General features: G+C 36.0%; 1 long non-coding RNA gene across 1 annotated transcript in view; it reads left to right on the top strand.

Moving 5' to 3' along the window:
* LOC145684071 (uncharacterized) overlaps positions 1-20769 on the top strand; it is a 143336-nt gene that overhangs the window by 32456 nt on the left and 90111 nt on the right. The gene's annotated exons all lie outside the window — the stretch shown is intronic.

Genomic DNA, 20769 nt, shown 5'->3' with positions numbered 1-20769 from the left:
AGTTTACTTTGAACTGTCTTGAAAGGTTCTAAATTATGGAGGAAAGGCTGAGTGAAAGTTGAATTACATTATAAAAAATATATATATTCTGTCAACCTTACTGAAATTTTTCAGTTTAACGTCCCACGATTATGCTCTTTAACCTAAGGGAGATGGTGATTAAAGCAAATGAATACACGATACAAGAATTGGTGCAGTCATAAGGTGGGAGGAAACGAAAGTACCCCGAGAAAACCCGCGGACACGATGTTGTTCACCACAAACTTACTTGAGAGCTCCTTTCTGGCTAAGCTTTTAACGTACGCGCCTTTGGCATGGGAGACCCAGACTCGATTCCCGGAGTGAGCTCATGTGGATCAGATTCTACATAAATTAGAGGGTCCACGTCTCATATAGCCTCGCTGCTGAACGGGACGTTAAACTCAAAATCAAATCAAAATCAAACTTACTTGACCGGGGATAGAACCAGATACCTCAATCACCAGAGAAAAGCGCACTACCACACTGTATTCCTCACATGAAAACAAGATTTTTTTTTGCGCATGTGTTCATGTGTCAAAACAAGAATCATGTTTTGTCTATCACATACGTTTTCACTACATGGAAACAAGAAGGATGCTCTCCTCACACTGTTGAGTTTGCAACTCAAGGGCGATTTAAAATTTCCCGTGATGATATGTTTTAATGTGTGAGACAACCAAACAATATCTTACTTTTTCTCTAATGGTGACCGAAACTTGAAAACGTATTCCGGCTAAATCCATGCATGCAATTTTATTTTCAGCAGTTTCAAAATGAAGACAATTCTTTTAGCGCATATTTCTGTAATTTAAGAATACAGGTTGTTTTGAATTCTATGCAAACGGTACTCAAATTGACGCATATACTTTTGAAATTTTAGGAAAACAAATTACGGTAAAACCTGTCAACTTCTCTCTAAGTTGGCCACTTGTTCATCTTGGCATGGTTCGTCTTGAACCTGCATTTTCCCACGAGACGTTCATTACTTATTACTCTGTAAGTTGGCCACCTGTCTATCTTGGAAGTAGGCCGCATTGAAACAATTTTTACCCTATGATGATAATGATAAATTTACCTGTGTATCTTAGCCACTCAAAATACCGTTTTGTTATTTTTCTGAACTCTTTCGTATTTCCATATCAGAGGCAGATGTTGTATTTGTGACTGGAAACAAAGAAGCATGAATTCCCACGATTTGTTCTTGAGATCAATGATCAGAATACTACCCTAATAAAGGGGATGGTGAAGGAAGAGATGAATAAGAAGCACGTACATTAATTCAGGAAATGGTTGTACGTACCTGCCTAACTATTAACTATTTTTGCTCCTTTCATCAGTGGGGAGCTTTAGTAATTCCGAAAAATTCTCAGAGTTAAAGCTAACCATCTCAATTGTCAACTATTGGCACCTGACGGATTATCGAAAGGTAGTGGAGGTTTTGAGATATGAATTCCCTTAAGATTTTTTCAAAACATTTTTTGCTCTGAGGAGGGAAACAATTGTAGCTCATTAACAAGAGGTAGTTAACTTCGAAATTAGAATGTGTATATGTGCCAAAAAGAATAAAAGAAATACGTCTAGAATGAACCACCATGAATAAATTTGCAAAACTAGAAATCCTATTCTAAAGATATAGTACACTAATCACACTTATTTTCTGTAAGTTGGCCACTTTTCAGTGGAACAGATGATGGTCAACATAGACATATTTCACTGTATGTAGGTGAATATCAACTTGTGCCGACGATTCTACCACTGAGGTTATTGGTTGGTAATATTTGACGATCTCAAATATTATGCTTCTCCAAAATGAGTATTCAAACGCAAACGTGAAACTCTGAATGAACATACAGTAGCAAATAGCTTCCTTGTATGAACATATTAAATTAGCAACAATATTGGATCATGACCACTAAAAGCTATTGAGAGCCCTGGTTGTGTACAGAAGCTAACCCATTATATTTATGAGAACGTGGGAATGGCGCGAAGAGGATAAAGGAGAAAAAGGCGCGAAGCTATTGTTTCTCCAGTAACAAAGCCCTCTAGCGTCTAATAATTGAGGCTTTAGCTTATACTTCAATGACCCCTAAACACGCGGCACACGTGCGGGCCATGTGCGGGACATTAATGGGCCAACGAGAACAATATTTCTTAACGCTTATGTTATAACACAAGAACAAGAGAGCATACACCAGGGACTTCTAAGAGCTAAATGGGCTTAACAATTTGTGGAGAAGGGTTCCGAAAAAGTAGACGTATTAATTGCATTTTCCTACTGCAACGAGGGATCCAGTTGGCGGATTAAGGAACAAGGAAAACTGAAAAAAAAAAGAAAAAGAAAAAGAACGGGGACAGAAAAGGTTGGTCACTTACTGACGTCACTTGAGTATGCAAATCTCTCTCGTTAGCTCTGATGGATTCTGTCCGAGAAGGGCAAGTGCGTGAGTCAGCACTCAAGCTGAGCTCGGTTCTCCCGGGGTGACCTAACAAGATTACCGAAAGGAGCGGACTCTATCTCGCCGCCCCTAACTTCCTTTTTTTATATTTTTTTTTATTAAAAAAAAAGGAACTTCCAACTTCGTACTAATTTACTCCCTTGTTCACCCACAAATACACCACCTCTTCATTCCTTCTCCTGAAGGGATTTTCGCCATCTGGTTTAATTGGAGGGACCTTTAGCTTCAGGGAAGGGAAAGAAAATGTTACAATCACGCACTTTAATTTCCTTCAATTGCAAATTGTGCTGTAACACTTGTTTGCTTTAATTTTAATGCCTTTGTGTACCTTGCAGCTAGTTACAATTCGAACAGCATTTTTCACTTGAACGATTTATTAAACAGTATCCATCATTACTGTAGGACCATGATTGTTGATTGCTTCTTCCATATACTATAGAAAAAAACAGAAAAAAAAGAAACTCGGAAACATTTGTCATCACATGTACGTCATCAATTTAAGTCCTCACTAAATTTCAATGCATGAACAACATGTATGACTCAATCTTGTAGTAATGACAAGAGGAAAGCATGTAATCCAATCTAGTACCGTCAACGTTGACCGAATACTAGGAGGACCACTGTCTCATATTATTCCATAACAAGATTTATATTAGTTTGTGATAAACAGAAAACAGACTTCGTTTCTACGCAATCATTGGATGCAATCTGTCTCAATATTATCTCATGCTATCCCGATTCATCTAAGTTTGTAAGTATTCAGTCAAGTGCTTTAATATGCAATTACTGTACGCAATCATAGTATGATATATATATATATATATATATATATATATATATATATATATATATATATATATATATATATATATATATATATACAAATACAACATGGTCGCTGACTATGAGGGAAGAACATTTACTGAAAGTATTTGAGAATAAAATCCTGAAACGAATATTTGGACCGAAGAAGTGCGAGAATGGGGAAACTTCATAACGGGGAATGGAAATTTTATACCATTTACCAAACATTGTTAGAGTCACCAAGTCTAGGAGATTCAGGTGGGCAGGTCATGTAGCCAGAATGAAAGAAAGTAGGAGCATTGTTTCAAAGTTTTAACTGGAAATCCAATCGGAAAAAGACCATTAGGAAGACCTACGCGCAGATGGAAGGACATTATTAAGATGGATCTCGCAGAAATAGGAATGCAAAGTCGAAACTGGACCCAGTTCGTTAAGGATAGAAGTCAGTGGAGAGCTTTTGTGAACGTGGCATTGAACCTCTGGGTTCCATAGACCATAGAGTTAGTTAGTATGATACTATCCTGTGCTGCCCTGATTAATCTGGTTTGCGAGCAATTTACACTGGATAACGCCTTTATACACTATGCACTCATTGCATGCCCTAAACATCGTTTGCTTTCCTGACTTAGCGAGATACTGTATTGAGCAGATCTTTATACACTATACAATCATCGCATGCAATTCGTTTGTATCTCGAATCATCTGATATTGCGAACTACTTGTATTAAGCCCATTATACACACTGGAATCATAGTATGCAATCTGCCCTAATAGTATCCTTTGTTTTCCTGATTCATCTGATTTTGCGAAATATTGTGTTTAATAGAGCCCTTATACACTCCCTAAGTATAGTCTATAATCATTGTATGAAATCTGTCCCAATATTATTTTATGTCGTCTCGATGCATCTGATTTTGCGAGTTACTTGTTTTGAATAAATATTTCATACATTATTCAGTCATTATATGCAATATGTGCCAATGTTTTCCTTTGCTGTCTCGAATCCCTATTGAATTCTGTCATTGAATATCCACATTGCATGCAATTTAACATGGAAAATTATAGTGTATGAATTGCAACGCATTACATTCAAAAAATTCATAATAAGGCCTTAAAAGAAATCCTAACACAAAATATACGATTGTAGGTTTGACTAGTTTTTTTTTTTTTTTTTTTTTTTTTTTTTTTTTACAATATGGGGTGAACAAACAGTTTTACGTGTCATTTTGTCTACTTAGTAAGTTTGATCAACCATCATAAGTGATGAGTATTTATTCCTAGTGTAGTAGCCACAGTGGCTCAGTGGTAAAGCGTTCGCCTTTGGTGCGTGGGTCTCTAGTTAGATCCTAGCTCGCGTCAAGTGAGCTTTGTGGTGGACAAACATCGTATGCGTAGTTTTTTTCTCTGGATTCTCCCGTTTCCTCCCACTTTGTTCATTCCACCACTTCATTGAGTTTCATCTCCTTTAGCTCGCACGGAATAAGTGGGACATAAAACTCAAAGATTCATAGTGTAAATTCGGATTTCAATGGCACTAAAGCTCTTGTAGCCGGTTAATATAAAAATTGAATAAGAGTAGTTAGTAGGGATGGCCATATTTTTTCGAAAAATACTTTTTCGAAAAATGGCTTTTTCGAAAACGAAAAACGAAAAATTTTTCGAAAAACGAAAAACGAAAATTTTTTTCGAAAAAGTGAAAAACGAAAAAACGAAAACTGAAATTTCCGAAAATCGAAAAACAGATTTTTCGAAAAAGGCTATCCCTAGTAGTTAGATCATTTTTCTTTTGTTTTAACTAGTAGAAGAGTTCGAGATATGAGTGTGGAAAAGAACGAAGTAAAGTTGTTCGGTGCTATAAAACTCAAATGACAAAGGGGGTAACAAAAGCTATGGAAATAAGAAAATTCTTGGAATCTCAAAAAAAAAAAAAAAAAGTAAAATTAGTTAGCTCATGCTTGAAAAAGAAATCGTGTGTCTTAGGGATGTGATAAGTGGTGGCTCTTTAGGGAAGTCCCATCGGGGAAAGTTACAACCTAACTAATTAACTAACTAACTGACTGACTCTATGGCCTATGGACCGCGGAAGTTCAATGTCACGTTCACAAAACCTCTCCATTGGTATCTCTCTTCAGCCAACTGGATTCAGTTTCTACTTTGTATTGCTATTTCAGCGAGGTGCATCTTAATATTGTCCTTCCATCTTTGCCTAGGTCCTTCCTGTAGTTACAACCTAAAGGAAGAAAACTCAACAAATGCTTGTACTGTAAATAGAAATTAAGATATTAATTAAGTTTTCCATCCTTAGCTTGTAGCAATAAAATTTTATACAGCAATTTTTACCGGTGTGATTTCCTTCATGGCACACTTGATGCAACTAAAAAATATGGTAGAAGATAAAAGAAAGAAAGAAAGAAGATGGATGCATTAATTGGTCATATTAGGAAGGACAGTTTTGATTGTTAAAACAAAGACGTTAACCAATGACCATAGTGATTCATGGAACCTTCTGCGCTGCAATAAGTGAGATATCAGTGTTGATTGCATACTTATATGATTAGGGTGTCATCACTATCATAGGTATTCTGCCCTTACTGGCAGGTCACTTGCAGCAGTTGAGAAGCTTCCATGCTCCACGGTCCTCCTCCGCTAACCTCTTCGTCTTCACGTATGATCTTTCTGTTTTTATATCATCCATTAATTGTAGTCTCCTTCACCCTCTGCCTCTCTTTCCCGCCACCATACCCTCTAGGACGTCCCTCATAATACAATTTCTTCTTAGACAAAGTCCCAACCAGTTTCTCTTCCTCCTCTTAACAATATTTAAATGTGTTCTTTTCTCTCCCACTATTTCTAACACCCACACATTCGTTTTCCGCTCGACCCAACTAATTCTTTCCATCCTTCTCCACACCCACATTTCGAATGCTTCCAGTCGTTTTTCATCACTTTTACGTAATGTCCACGTTTCCACCCCATACAGTACAAGACTCCACACGAAGCATTTTATGAGTCTTTTTCTCAACTCTTTCTTCAAGGTCCCACAAAACAGACTTTTCTTATTTCTAAAGACTTCTTTCGCCATTCCTATCCTTGCTTTTATTTCACGTTCGCACTTCATGTTATTACTAAGAATACTAACGAGATATCGAAAACTATTCACTTGTTCTATTTGCTCCCCCTCCCACTTTTATATTTGACACAGACCTCGTCGTTCCAATCAGTATGACTTTTGTCCTTCTAATCTTTGTAAAAGTTTAGCTGTCCATAACAACACAAAATTTATATATAAGAAGTTCAATAGAGAAGATAAGATCGAAGAATTGTTAGGAATAGTATGTATATCACTGTTTTGAAAGAAAATGAAATGAAATCTTTCAGTTTAACATCCCCTGATATATGTCCTTTTGGCTAAAGGAGACGATGATTAACACTTTCAATCCAGGAACGACAGGCTGTAAACTTAACGTTAAATCCGAGTGTCGTTCGGGAACGACACGTCCATTTAAAATTTAAAATAAAAACCAGAAATGAATTTTGTATGCTCTTTTATTTGAGAAAGTAATTTTGAGTGCTTTGTAAATTATCTATTGGCGAATCTGATTCAAGAATGCCTTTCAGTCATTGTAGAAAGAGAACTAAAGAAGGTATATCATTATCATTCATAAACTCCACCATTATTACTTTCCAATGAACAAAGTTATTGTTTGCAGTGATTTTTCAAATAGCTCATGTTTGGAAACTGGTATATTCTAGTAGATAGGTCCTTTTTCCTATATTTCTGAAAGTTTCAACCGTTTAGAGTAAAAACTTAAGAAGATATGATTTTTAAAAATAACCCTTATTTTCTCCAGGATACAGGACTTTGTCAATTTAAATAACCCTAGGAGTGAAAGTGTTAAGGCAAGTGAATGACAATGGAAGAATTGGTGGAATGAGAAAGTGGGAGGAAACGAGAAAACCCATGCCCACCACAAATTTACCTGGCTGAGGATCGAACCAGGGTTCTCATGCACCAGAGATAAGCACTCTACCACTGATCCACCGTGCCCTCGATCCGGTAGAGAAGTGTGAACAAAACTTAACAGTCGCACTATAAACCTAGGGGGGAATACTTTGTTCCCACCACAGTATGTTTTTTTGTAGGCTAATTACGCTTCTGATCGTTTCTTTGAAATTGTAAATGAAAATAATGTTATTGCTCAACATGTTTAGATAAAGCGTATACCTTACGGTGGTATAAATTAAACGTTAGTCTCATAAATTTGCTATTTTAAGTTGGTGAGCACAAAGTCCCATCCATTGGTAGAAGATGCGACTGACATTTCGAAATGTCTCTCCTAGATGTCAGCATTATAAATAGTTGTTTCCCGCCTATTCTGAATTTGGCGGTTAATCTTATGCCGTTGCCGTGTACTGTTCACTTCGGTCACTATAGACTTTTATTTTGGTGAGAGTTTCAAGTTGGTGTGTCTTTTAAATTTGCTATTCTAAGTTGGTGGGCACAACGTCTCCACCCCCGGTGATAGAATATGTGACTGACATTTAAAATGTTCATTCCTAGATGGTAATATAATAAATAGCTATTAGTCTGAACTGTTCACTTCAGTTACTTTAGATTTTTGTAAGGGTTTCTCATTTTGTTTCCTTTGCTAGATATAGTTAATCTTAACAGGTGGGTACAAAATAACCCCTCCTTGGTACAGGGGCGGATCCAGGACCGACTTCTGGGGGGGGCGGTGGGTTGTCATACTGCTTCTTTTAAGGGCTCCAAACTTTCTGATGGGTTTTATTTATATATAAAAAATAAGAAAATTTCCTCTTCTGGATCCGCCCCTGCCTTGGTAGTCGTCGTCACAAAAAATATATAGGTAGTGTGAGAGTTAAGAAACAACTATAAAATGGCTGAAATTGTCAATAATCACAATAATTGGCAATTTATTTCTGATTTCCTGGTAAATATTTAAAAAAAATAAGAAAGAAAGAAAAATATGGCATTTTGCTACATTTGCAGGTCTTCAGTCATCAAGGAAAGTTTGTTCAGATAATACTTGAGGATCAGTTTCACACTGAGAAAAATTCGTTCTCCAGACAGCGGCATATTGTACAAATATATTATCACTGTATTGCGAGCGGTGATAATAATTAGAAATAACGTAAGTACGGTAAAAGGCTAATAGTCACCGCAAGAATAAGGAATCCTCTTGTTTACTACAAAAATCAGTACTGAGCATACGTTATCGTATGCTACATTGGTACTGCCCTTAGATGTTACATCATGCCGTTGCAGGATGTCTGATATCTATATAGATATATAGTCTTCCTTATATTACATACATATATGTATGTTATCTTCGTCAGCTATATGTTATATACGTCTATTTGTATGTGAGATCCTGACCATTTATATTGTTTCATACGGAAAATGCGTACAGATGGAACATATATACAGAAAGTATTATAAAACACGCGTTTTCAGTTATACCTTTGCTGTACGTTAAGTCCAGAAAGTACAGGATTTACAAATGTAACATACAATTTTACGAACGCCACCTACAATTTTTTTTTTCTCAGTGCGTTTTAATAGATAGTATATTTATAGTACATAATTATATATTAGGTTTATAAAAAGGTAATCATCCCCAATTTTCTCGATAAGGATTTACATTCATCTACATCACCTTATTTAACTCAATTAGATGAATCAACTGGTATATATCTAACCTCTAGACATGTTACACCGGTAAACGTTACCGATCGTGAACAAAACTTAACATCATCTAAGGTTTATGACATCGAGCTATTCTATCCTGTGCTTAAATCAAGCCTCCGCCCTATAATGAAGTCACCTTGGTTCGATTCCCACTGGTATAGACGTTTCCATTATCCGTAATGAATTAATTATGAAATTAATGCATGTTTTGAAGCGAAGACAAAAGAACCATGTCCTTATCTCAATCACATATATAACGTATCCATGACACTAAATTGGATGATTTGTCCACATGAAAGCAGAAGAGAACATGTTCATGCATGCATAATCGCATTATTACATTAATATTGTATTACGTACTTCGTATCGTAATATATACATATAAAGAGACTAGATTCCATCCGGATGCATTTTGCTGTCAGATAACTCATTGAGAGACTGAGCTCGGGAGATTAATTACATGAGTTTTATGTTACTAATACAATGAATAAGTATTGTGGGGAGCCACAAGGCTACTTTTCATCATAAATGTTAAAAGTGTATCTGATAAATGGTAATATATCCCTCTTTTTTTCTTCGGTTGATATAAATAGACCAAGAGAAATAAAGCAACTTGTTTAGAATTGAAATGATATATACCTATTTCAGGGAATCATATTGATTTTCCTAGAATTATCTTGGAAACAGATAGAAACAGTGTGTCCAACTAAAGGGCAACTCTCCCTCTTTGAAAGAAAAGTTAGCTCTTTTAAAAATATCCTAAATGGGAAAAATCATTTGAAACACAATATTTCGTGTGGCTTGTTGTTTTCCAAAATTACAAGCCAAACGCAGAATAATTGATTTGTCTTTCTTTTCAGGAAGAAAGAAAATCGTTTATAAATTATACATAAAGTACATATGTTGGTTCAGCAGTTGGCGTAATAACTAGGGACATAGGTTATACTTTAATAAGACACTATATAGGTCTAAAAATAGCCGAAAAATCGTGTATGATGATGATCTTCATCAAGTCATTTCAGTTTTTATTTAAAATTAATAGATAAAGCTATTACGCTACAGAGATCCAATTGTGACACTCTCACTTACTTGTAATTAAAAGCATCTACTTGAGTACTAGACCCAGTGGCGTATTTAGGGGGGCTTCCGAGCTTAAGCTCCCCCCCGAAATCTTACTTACTATAGTAAAGTATATGAAATATCTTGCAGAATTTTCACATTTTCAGGCAGAGCCCCCTGCCCGAAAGTTAGCAAAGCCCCCGAAACAAAATCGTAAATACGCCACTGACTAGACCTAAGTTACGACTATATTATTGTAGTATGTGAGAACATATTTATTTCAATGCTATTTATTGACAATTAGAAAATATTAAGATTTTATTTGAATTACGTACACAATTTCAACATTGAGTGAATTAAATATCTAGAACATATACAATCATTAAACATATTTTTAATGCTATGAACATATTTTATAATTTAGCGTTCTTTTAACACTTAGGTTTTATTTATAATACACAGACAATAGTTTTTCAGTATGTAATTAGATATCTAGGTCCTATTAGAACTAATCATTTTCTAGTGCGTTAATTTATACATCTTTGAGGAGCTACCGTACACTAATTTCTAAACAATGGAAACTTGAGCTACCTTAATTAAAATATTTTCCCTAATGAAAGTGGAGATCATCTCCGACTGCAATCGAATGCAATCTTATGCTCATTAAACACACACGAGCTAACCATCGGGATACTTGGATCATATTATGTAAAATTGGAAGATAAGGTTTACTACCATTAATGGTAGGTGCCTTTCCCACTCATCTAGAGGCTAGACCATGTGCCACAGGTGCACGAGGTTCCGGGTTCGATTTCAGGTAAAAGAGCATTAAATGCATTGCCGTGGTTTCGACTTCACCTTAAAACTGTAGACGGATGTCTTATGTAGCCTCGATGCTGTTAAAGGACGCTTAACTGCAAAAGACAAACAAACGAACAAACATCATTTAATGATGCATCACTTGCCTCAAGCTTCCATGAACCACGGTCATGAGTTAACTCCTTCGTCTTGCTAAAGCAATTTCCTCTATTAATAAAATACATAACAACTATTAATTGTAGGTTCTTTCATCCTATCTCTCTCTTTCCTTCCACCGTACTCTTTATTACGTCTCTCAATTTACAGCTCCTTCCTTCACAGTATCTTAAGAGTCTTCATCCCGGCGAAATTAAAATACCGCTAATTTTACAGTAATTATGTGATATCTTCAAATAGATAAAAGATAATCGAAATGTGGAACAAGAGCGCCCTAGACAATATTATTTTACATGAGAAACCGTTATCACGACTCACTTATCTGCTTTCGATTTCGAGCCATCTTGAAAATCGGCATTTATTTTCGCGTTTCTAAACAGCTGAAAACGGAAAGCTACTAGGTGACTTGTGATAACGGTACCTCACACAAAATAATATTGTCTAGGGCGCTCTTGTTCCATATTTCAATTATCTTTTATCTATTTGAAGATATCACATAATTACTGTAAAATTAGCGGTATTTTAATTTCTCCAGGATGAAGACTCTTAACCAGATTCTGTTTCTCTTTCTAATTACTGGTATATCTAATGTTAGTTTTTTCCTATGCTACCATTTCTAATACTTTTCTTATTTAAGTTCTTTACTCAGCTAATATTTTCTGTTGTTCTGCATACAAGTATTTCAAAACGCATCAGTTTGCTTTGTCCCGTTAGTGTAGTGTTCATGTTCTTTCTTATAGAACATATAATACTAAATAACTATGTTTATAGCCTATGGAACCCGGAGGTTCAATGTCGCGTTCACGAAAGCTCTTCATTGACTTCTGTCCTTAGCCAACTGGATCCAGTTTCTACTTTGTACTCCTTTTTCCTGCGAGATTCATCTTCGTATTATACCCCCATCTGCGCCTTGGTTTTCCTAATGGTTTTTTTCCAATTGGATTTCCAGTTTAAAAGCTTTGAAAGTGTTCCTACTTTCTTCCATTCTGGCTACATGACCTGCTCACCTGAAACTCTTAGACTTGATGATTCTATCAGAGTTTGGTAAACCGTATAAATTATACAGTTCCTCGATATGAAGTTTCTGCCACTCTCCATTCCCGTTCCTCTTGGACGTTTCTCAGGATTATATTCTCAAATACTTTATAGTGCATACATATAATACTATATATTCCTAAATATTTATTACGGAATTTATTGGAAGTGTACTTAGACTTAAAAAAATAATTTGTAATTCGTGCGGGGTACATAGAATCCTAGCCGAAAAGAAAAAATGCAAAGACTCGTATGGGTAGAGCAAAAAGATGGGAGGATTGTATATAACAGGATCTTACAGAGGTGAATAATTGCAACCCGGAGTGGATTGAATTGACACGGGAAGGAACCCAAGACAGATTTGTTTCTGCGGCAATGAACCTTCGGATTTCCTTAAGCTATTGACATAATTATTTAAAACTTAATTACATCAAACACAACTGATATTTACATTAATGTGCTTTGAAATATTAATTTAGGAAAGTTCAACGAAAGTTTTTACCATATCTAATAAATTTGTAGATCCATATTTTATAGGTTAAGAAACACTGATTTATAGAGTTTACGTCATAGATAAAACAAAGAGTAAATAATACCTTCGTAACAACTGTTGTGGAATATCTGATACAAACCACATGTTGTTATGCATAACATCATCATTGGTATTTATGGCATTGTTTCAACACTGGAATGTAATGTTTTACTAATATTCGGGAAAAAAATATATAAACACGTTATTTTTAATAGCTAAAAGAGCCAATGTCAATACAGCGTGATGTACTACCAAAATACATTGTGATTCCATAATATTATCTCAAAATGGTGAACAGAAAAACGAAAAAGACAAACACAGCATGTGAGAGGTTGAAATAAATCGTTATGTGAGCACATATCTCATTTGGAACCGGACAGCACAATTAGCAAATGCAATTTGGGTATTGATCGAATCATCGATTCTCAAGCATACAGAGTAAATTACTGATGCCTTGTATATGTATTACTCATTCACTGAATTCTATGCAAACGAATCAGAACACCATACTCACTGTTGCATTTTTTTTTTTTTATCAACACAATAATATCAGACAACGTAATCTTATCTGGAAATAAAAGGGCTGCTCAAGGAAGCAGAAATCTTCCTGAAGTAGTACATCTATTCTTCGAAGAACAAAGCACTCTGATCAAATTTTCAACCAAATTTGCAATGGATAAAATAATTCTTATGGAACTATGGTCGAAATCTCACCACATGAGCGTTTAACCTCCCCCCTAATCTAGTCAAATTGTGAGGAATTATATAAAAATGCATTGCCGTAGAAACACAAACACAAGCCTTGCACCGTCAGTGCGTGAATGCCCTTATAATAAAATTAATTTTATACATGCATGATTTCTACCTCACTTCTGTTCAGAGGGAGGAGGCTAAGGCACTCTAGCACTTGGATGTCGTGAAAAGGGAATGGTGTAGTGGGACCAACAGCTTCTTGGAATAAGGACCTCTGATCAGGACCAGAGGATGTGATCAAGTAGGATGCAGACTTAGGCTGATTTTTTTACCATGAGGATTTTACTGAACGCGAAGGAGAATTTGCAACTGGGTGGCTCGCTGCGTCCCATGTCGGTCTCCTGTAGGTTGCCCTGTAATATCATGCTGTCCCATTACTTTCCCAACCCTTTCCTTGGCGGTAATTGAGAAAGCTATCTGTGTGTGACTCTTGGCGCGTCGGCTCTGATGGCGACTCTTTCGCTATTTTTTCCAACTGGTGAAACAGCTGGAGGAAGTGGCTGTTAGAGTTGGGTGCGTCTTTAGTCATATCATAAAGTGAGCTTCAGTATCAATTAATCTTGTGCGACCACTTGTTTTATCAATCAGATATTGTATTCTTTATACCGCCGTAGAAGGAAAGATGGAAGGAAAACGAGGAATAGAAAGGAGAAGAAACATAACGGATGGATAATTTGAAAAATACAAGAAAATATTAGGAGTTACAAGAGAAAACTGAAGATCGAGAAACATGGAAGAAACGTTTCCAGGCTGGAACCTTTAAAACAAATATTAATTAATAAAAATATAACGCATTATTCCCAGGACTTGCCAACAGGTGGAATACTTAATAACAATGATAATTCAAAAGCAATACAGTAAATTAGATTTCTGGTTCACCAATTTTATAAAAATGTATCGTACACACTAGCAGAACTGCTACAATATCTTCTGCTATTTAGGTAACATTTTGTTTTATTTTAGCCAAAAGCAAGATACTTATCATTGTCTTGATTATTTGGTTATTCAGTATTGAGTAAAGTAAATTAATTTTCTGCCATGAAAATTACCTCACTAAGGATACAAACTATATATTTTTTTAAAATAATGATGTAAGAAACAATGTATTTCAGGATATATACCTAGGCATATATATCCTGATCTAGACATCGTTCTCGGCTAGAATATGTGAACAGTCTTCAAAACCATGACCAACACAATAATTACACATCCATCGAACAGTTTAAGGCACTTTTTGGGCACTCACAACTTCGTTCGCAACCGGACTTCACAATAAATGATATTCCAAATATTTTCAGATGTGGGGACATTTTCCTTTGAAATAGGTTTGTAACGACCATTTATCAGCATCCATTCTCAATCCTTTGGTGATAAACCTAATGAAAATCTCGATAGCAATGTTGTTTTGTTGTGGCTGATGTTGGAACCAAAGGGAAGTAAAATCTAGAATTCTTTCAGTTTAACGTCCCACGATTATGTCCTTAAGGCCAAGGGAGATGGATGATTAAGGCTAGTGAATAAAAATGGAAGAATCGGTGGAATGAGAGTGTGGGAGGAAACAACAACAATGCCCCGAGGAGACTCACGAACATGATGTTGTCGAGTTCAGGTTTACTTGGCCAGAGATCGAACCACGAACTTCAAGCACGAAAGGTAAGCTCTGTACCACTGAGCCACCAAGTCAAATCTTGATATACTGGACAGGGTTGCTACAGTTTCTCATGTATTGACGGTGCACACTGTTGCTCTTTCGTCTAGAATACCATCGATATCAAAAACTGGGGATGAGCAAAAACGGTTTTTATAAAAACCGGAAAACGGTTTCTAAAAAACCGAAATCCGACATTTCAGTTTTCACCAAAACCGGTTTCGGTTTTTTCTTCAAGACCGGTTTCGGTTTTCTCCAAAAGCGGTTTGGTTTTCTAAAAAAACGGTTCGGATTTAAGCGAAACTGGTCTCGAGTTTCTTTAAACCCGGTTTCGTTTCTCACCAAAGTAGAGTTTCGTTGTTCTCCGAAAATAGGATCCGTTTACAACAAAAACAGTTTTGTTTTTAAAGATATTGGTTTTTAAGCATTTTCTGTGTGTTCTTCAAGTAATGTTAAAAAGCCATGCTTCAAAAAGGCATGAAGTTTAAATCAGTGTTACTACGAGTAGAATCCAACCCGCGGCTACAGATAGACGTTATGTATGCTAGCTTTGGCCTGAAGAATACCAGAACCGGTTTTAAAGAAAACCGTAACCAGATTCGGTGGAAAACCGAAACCGGTTTCGATGAAAACCGAAACCGGTTTCGGTGAAAAACCGGTTTTTGAAAATTTTTAAAAACCCGGTTTCGGTTTCTCTAAAAACCGGAAACCGAAAAGCTGGTTTCTGTGCGCACCACTAATCAAAACCACGTAAATCGAGTTGAAAGAATGCTTCAGAATTTTCAATTTCTTCGTGAGTTGCACCTGTCTGTCAGAGATACATTTGCATATTTCTTAAAGGAGCGTTTTATCGACAATTTTTCGAAGATACCTTTTATTGCTTTATGGTGCAGAAGTTGCATCACTTCCTTGTGGCATGGAACAAAGGAGTAGACTTCCCGATTAGAAAGAACTAATCCGAGGTCAACTTGAATATTTTTATTGCTGTAAATATTATGAGAATTAACTTTCTTCCAGGTATTGGCATACAAGTTACGATATTTATATTAATGTATGTAGAAATGATCACTAATAAGTCAATATTCTCACCCACAAGAATTGTCTATGTTCTTGTTCTCGCTGAGTTCACTGATGCTAAAATCATGAAGAAGTCTAAAAAGCGTCAATACTCATTGTTTGAAGATGCGTTGTTAAAAATTCTATAAATCTTATTTTGTTGAAGACTTTTACTAAAAACAGTCTTTGGGGTACAATAGAAGGTTTGAGGTCGTCGATAACTGCCTATGTCTTTTGATTTCTTGTGCTTGGACCAGGCCCGCAACTAGGGTTTCTGTCACCCGGGGCAAACACACAATTCGGCGCTTCCCCCCCCCCCCAGGTTTAGTCGAAAAGTATCACTTACTTATGGATTGCAACTGTAAATAACATTCTTAATGAAACCAGTTATATCGATTTTTAAGTACTTTAATCAAACTTACTTTAACCACAAGAATATATTACATTCGTTATGTGCTCACATGTTTTAAGAATAATTTTGTACATACATTTTGTTTTAATGTTGTATGAAGAAATCAAAACAAAATGAACTAGAAAATATCTGCCACATTATACAGTTATTAATTGAAATAACACATTTAGTTTTAATAACCCGAAGAATAATTATGAACATACGCTTTCATATTAAAATAAGAAACTAATACAAAATAAACTAGAAAATTTCTAGTACATCATAAAGTTATAATTGAAATAACATTTAGTTCTAATAAACCCAAAAATAATTTTGTACATAAGCTTTCATTTAAAAATATAAAAACCATACAAAATAAACTTGAAAATATGTGGTATATTATAAATAGAGCAACCCAAAAGCATAAAAAGCATAATAGCAATTTAGACATATGGTTGGTACCTTGAACATGGGTGTGGTTGTCTAAGGGTCCAGAAGAAACTAATTTTAAAGAATAATAAAGCATAATTTTAGAAAATAAAGCATAATTTAAAATATATAGCATAATTCTTGGAAATTCTATTTAACTGCAAGTTTAACATATACTATATTAATATTTTTAAAAAAATATTTATAATGCAAAATCATTGAGAACATAACAATGCAACAATGAAAAGCTTATTTTTATTTCTGTAAATTTTTCGGTGTAATCCTTTGATGTGGAGAAAAGAAGAAAACTTTCCATCAACAATGAAGCACAAAAGAACTCCACACTATATTGTTATGTGTACCTCTCGAACTTGAGCACTTTCTGTACTTTTTGCGCACCTTTCTGTATACTTTCTCTTTCTGTATATATGCACCTCTAAGGTGCACACAAGTGATAGAAAAAACTGATTCGAGCAAAGCATATCTCTTTACAGTGCATTAACTAGAAAGTTCATTAAATATGAAAGAAATTGCTTCATAAAATATTAACCCTCGAGAAGTCGCGCTGAAAAAGTAACGCGAGTAGTCGCGCGCGGTCAAAAGGACCGCACGAACATAATGTGTTACAAATATTGTTTTAAACATTTTTCTTGTATTAGAAACGTAATTTTGTATATTTTCTGATTAAGAGGGAATAACATTTTTATTATTATAATAAGTTTTACAGTAATAACTATTAGAGAAACCTACAGTTAGACATGTCCTTTTTTTAGTTCTCATTTGGAATATTTTTTTTTTCTTTACATATTTCTTTAGATAATAGCTACGCACTGGTTTTATTGAAAAATCTGAATCTGATGACGATCTTTTGTTTTTGTCAACTCTAGTCCGTCTAAAATTCGAAATGCAATAGTAAATTAGTTAAAAATATACTATATAAACATAACACTAAAACAAAGCTTCACGGCGCATTTTACATTGAATTAGAAATTAGCTCACTCTTAGCTAAGCGGTTAGCATACACGCCTTTGGCGTGGGATTTCCGGCTTCGATTCCCGGTGGGACCTCATGTGGTTCGGGTCCTTCGTTAAGCAGTAGGTTCACGTCTTACATAGCCTTGATGCTGAAAAGGGCGCTAAATTGAAATCAAATCAAATTTACATTGAATTATTTTACGGTCCTGTTATTTTGAAACTTCACCTATACAGTACTGCATTGAATTATTTTAGGTTATCTTCAAATTTTCACTGTCCTACACTTCGTCGTCGCTTATTTCGTCCTCTCCTCTGATTACATTCGGGGAATCGCTGGTCATTTCTGGATTTAAGATCTTCAGATTCACTCGCAGACTCCTCACTTCACCTTTCGTGTTCACTCATATATATATATATATATATATATATATATATATATATATATATATATATATATATATATATTTGTTATGATCTTCCGCAGACAAAGCTTCCACGAGATCATCTCGGCTGATTTATCCAAATAGTCCATTCCTAACATTTCCCTCCGTATTTGAAGCTGTTCATTTCTAATTTTCTCTTTTTTCATACTTGGTATCAGTTTGTTAACTCTGACGACCTCTCTTCCGTCCATTAAAATAATATTTATGTTTATAAAGCTTAAAACATCTCCAAAGCAAAGGTCACATGTAGAGCGAAACACTGAGAAAAAACATTACACGGTTAGTCGCGCGCGGTGGAAAGCACCGCAGAATCACTAAACAATCACTAGTAGTCAAACTAAACAACGGATAACAGAGTGATTGAGCAGGAATGTTCGGGAAGGCGAGGGGGAAGATTAGCTAGACGGAGAAGTCTGCCGGACGAACAGAATGGACACACGATCGAAAATAATTTCCCTGCGGTGCTTTTGACCGCGGCGCGACTACTCGAGGGTTAATAAATAGATCAAGATATTTAGATTATTTAATGTATAGTAAATATTATACATTATACACGATTAATGTAAAACAATGATTGAAATTAACAATAAAGCATAATAAAGCATAAGTTGGACTGATAGATAACAATTCAAAATGCCTCGAAAAGCTTTCAAGCAAAACTAATAGATAAAACTTCATACACCCTTCACTCGCAAAATCCCTTGGTAGGCGTACAAGAAACAATTAAATACACCGAGGCGTGTAACTTATCTTTTCCGCCACAAAACTGCCCTCTAACTTAAAAACATTACAGCAATTGCGTAACATTACAGGGGCGCGTCTGAGCTAAACTCTTCAATCACCAGCAAGCAACAAAAATCGGTAACTTTTCGCCCCCGCCCCTATTGATAACAGCGTTTTTAACTTAGAGCTTCTTCGTGGCTAAGCGGTTAGCGTACGCGCCTTTGGCGTGGGAGACCCGGGTTCGATTCCTGGCGGGAGCTCATGTGGTTCGGATTCCACGTTAATCAGTAGGTCCACGTCTCATATAGCCTTGCTGCTGAAAGGGACGTTAAACTTAAAATCAACTCAACTCAATGGAATTATACAGACAAACAGCTCCTTGTGGTAGGAAAAGGAAAGGGGGGCGGATTCTCTGTGGTCGCCCAAGGGAACAAATGTATGCAATATTAGGTTTTTAATGTATGACATTACACCTATTTAGATGAGACTCTCTCTCTCTCTCTCTCTAAAAGAGGTCCCATGGAAAAGGCCAAGTAAACTTTTGATTTCTTTTAACCTCTAGAATAAGTTTCTCAAGGGAAAGGGTGCGATTTTTAAAACAATTGATATACTATCTTCTTTCTGGCGCCCCCTCCAACCACGCGCCCGGGGCACGTGCCCCCTCTGCCCCCCCTTAGTTGCGGCCCTGGCTTGGACCCAGGCCTGCAGCAAGCCCAAAAATGTAGGAGGGGCCCGGCTGAAGTTAGGGGGGGGGCGATTCAACCATATTATAGTTCATCACCATATTATAGTCAATTTGCCAGCCTACCGTGAAAATTTTAGGGGGCCAGCCAAAATTTAGGGGGGGCGGCCCCCTAGACCCCCTCTGGATATGGGCCTGCTTGGACCTGAGTTTTCATCAAAAACATCGACTCGGTGTCTGTAGTGTTGCAAATGCAAAATATATTTCACATACTGGAGACATATTTGACGAAAGTTCGTCAGACACGTCCACATCAGAGATGAAGTAGGGAATATCTGTCTATAGTATATACATATGAAATCGGAGAGCAATATGAGACTTTCAGGAATTAAAAATTAACTAAACCGTGCAATCTAAGCGCTCGGAAATTACATTATTGAGCTGTTCAAGTTGTAATACCAAGCTGTACTGTGACAGTAAGTTTTTCTACCTATTTATTATGCATCTAGTTTCGTTTCTGTAGCTGAACAGTATGGATATTATTCGCCTTTAAACATGCCCTGAGTGTGGAGGTAAATTTTGTTTATGAACGTTTTAAATTTTTATAATTTACGAAAAATTAAAAAAGAAAATAGCAATGTAGCTGTGATTAAATCCATAATATTACGAGTAATTTGACTAAAAAAAAAAAGTTTTAAATATGAATCCTGTATCTTCTGTTTTCTCACCTCTCCCCGCCACACACACAATGACTTCATTTTTTGTTTTTATATAGTATTTTTTTTTCACGTTGCTATCCTTTGTCGGAGATAACGGAAAGCTATCAGCTTATTAAGTGACAAAGACCACAATTGTTGATGGCAACTGTTTTATGATTAACAATGCATCCTTTGTGTATTATGAAATGGTTTGGCCAAAAGCGCTTCGAGGTTTACAGCCTATTATCTTCGTTAGGGGTTACGTGCAGAAGAAGGGGGTTTGGCAAATGATGGCCGGGTTATATGTGTTTTTTTGCAACTCAGGCGTAGAGGGAGCAATAAATCTAACTCTCCCTTTCATCACCAGAGGTCTCCAGTTA

This window comes from Thermobia domestica, chromosome 4 (genome assembly GCF_964235325.1).
Source record: "Thermobia domestica chromosome 4, izTheDome1.hap1.1, whole genome shotgun sequence".
Taxonomy (NCBI): domain Eukaryota; kingdom Metazoa; phylum Arthropoda; class Insecta; order Zygentoma; family Lepismatidae; genus Thermobia; species Thermobia domestica.
Note: the sequence above shows the minus strand (reverse complement) of the source record. Positions and strands in the feature narration are given on the sequence as shown.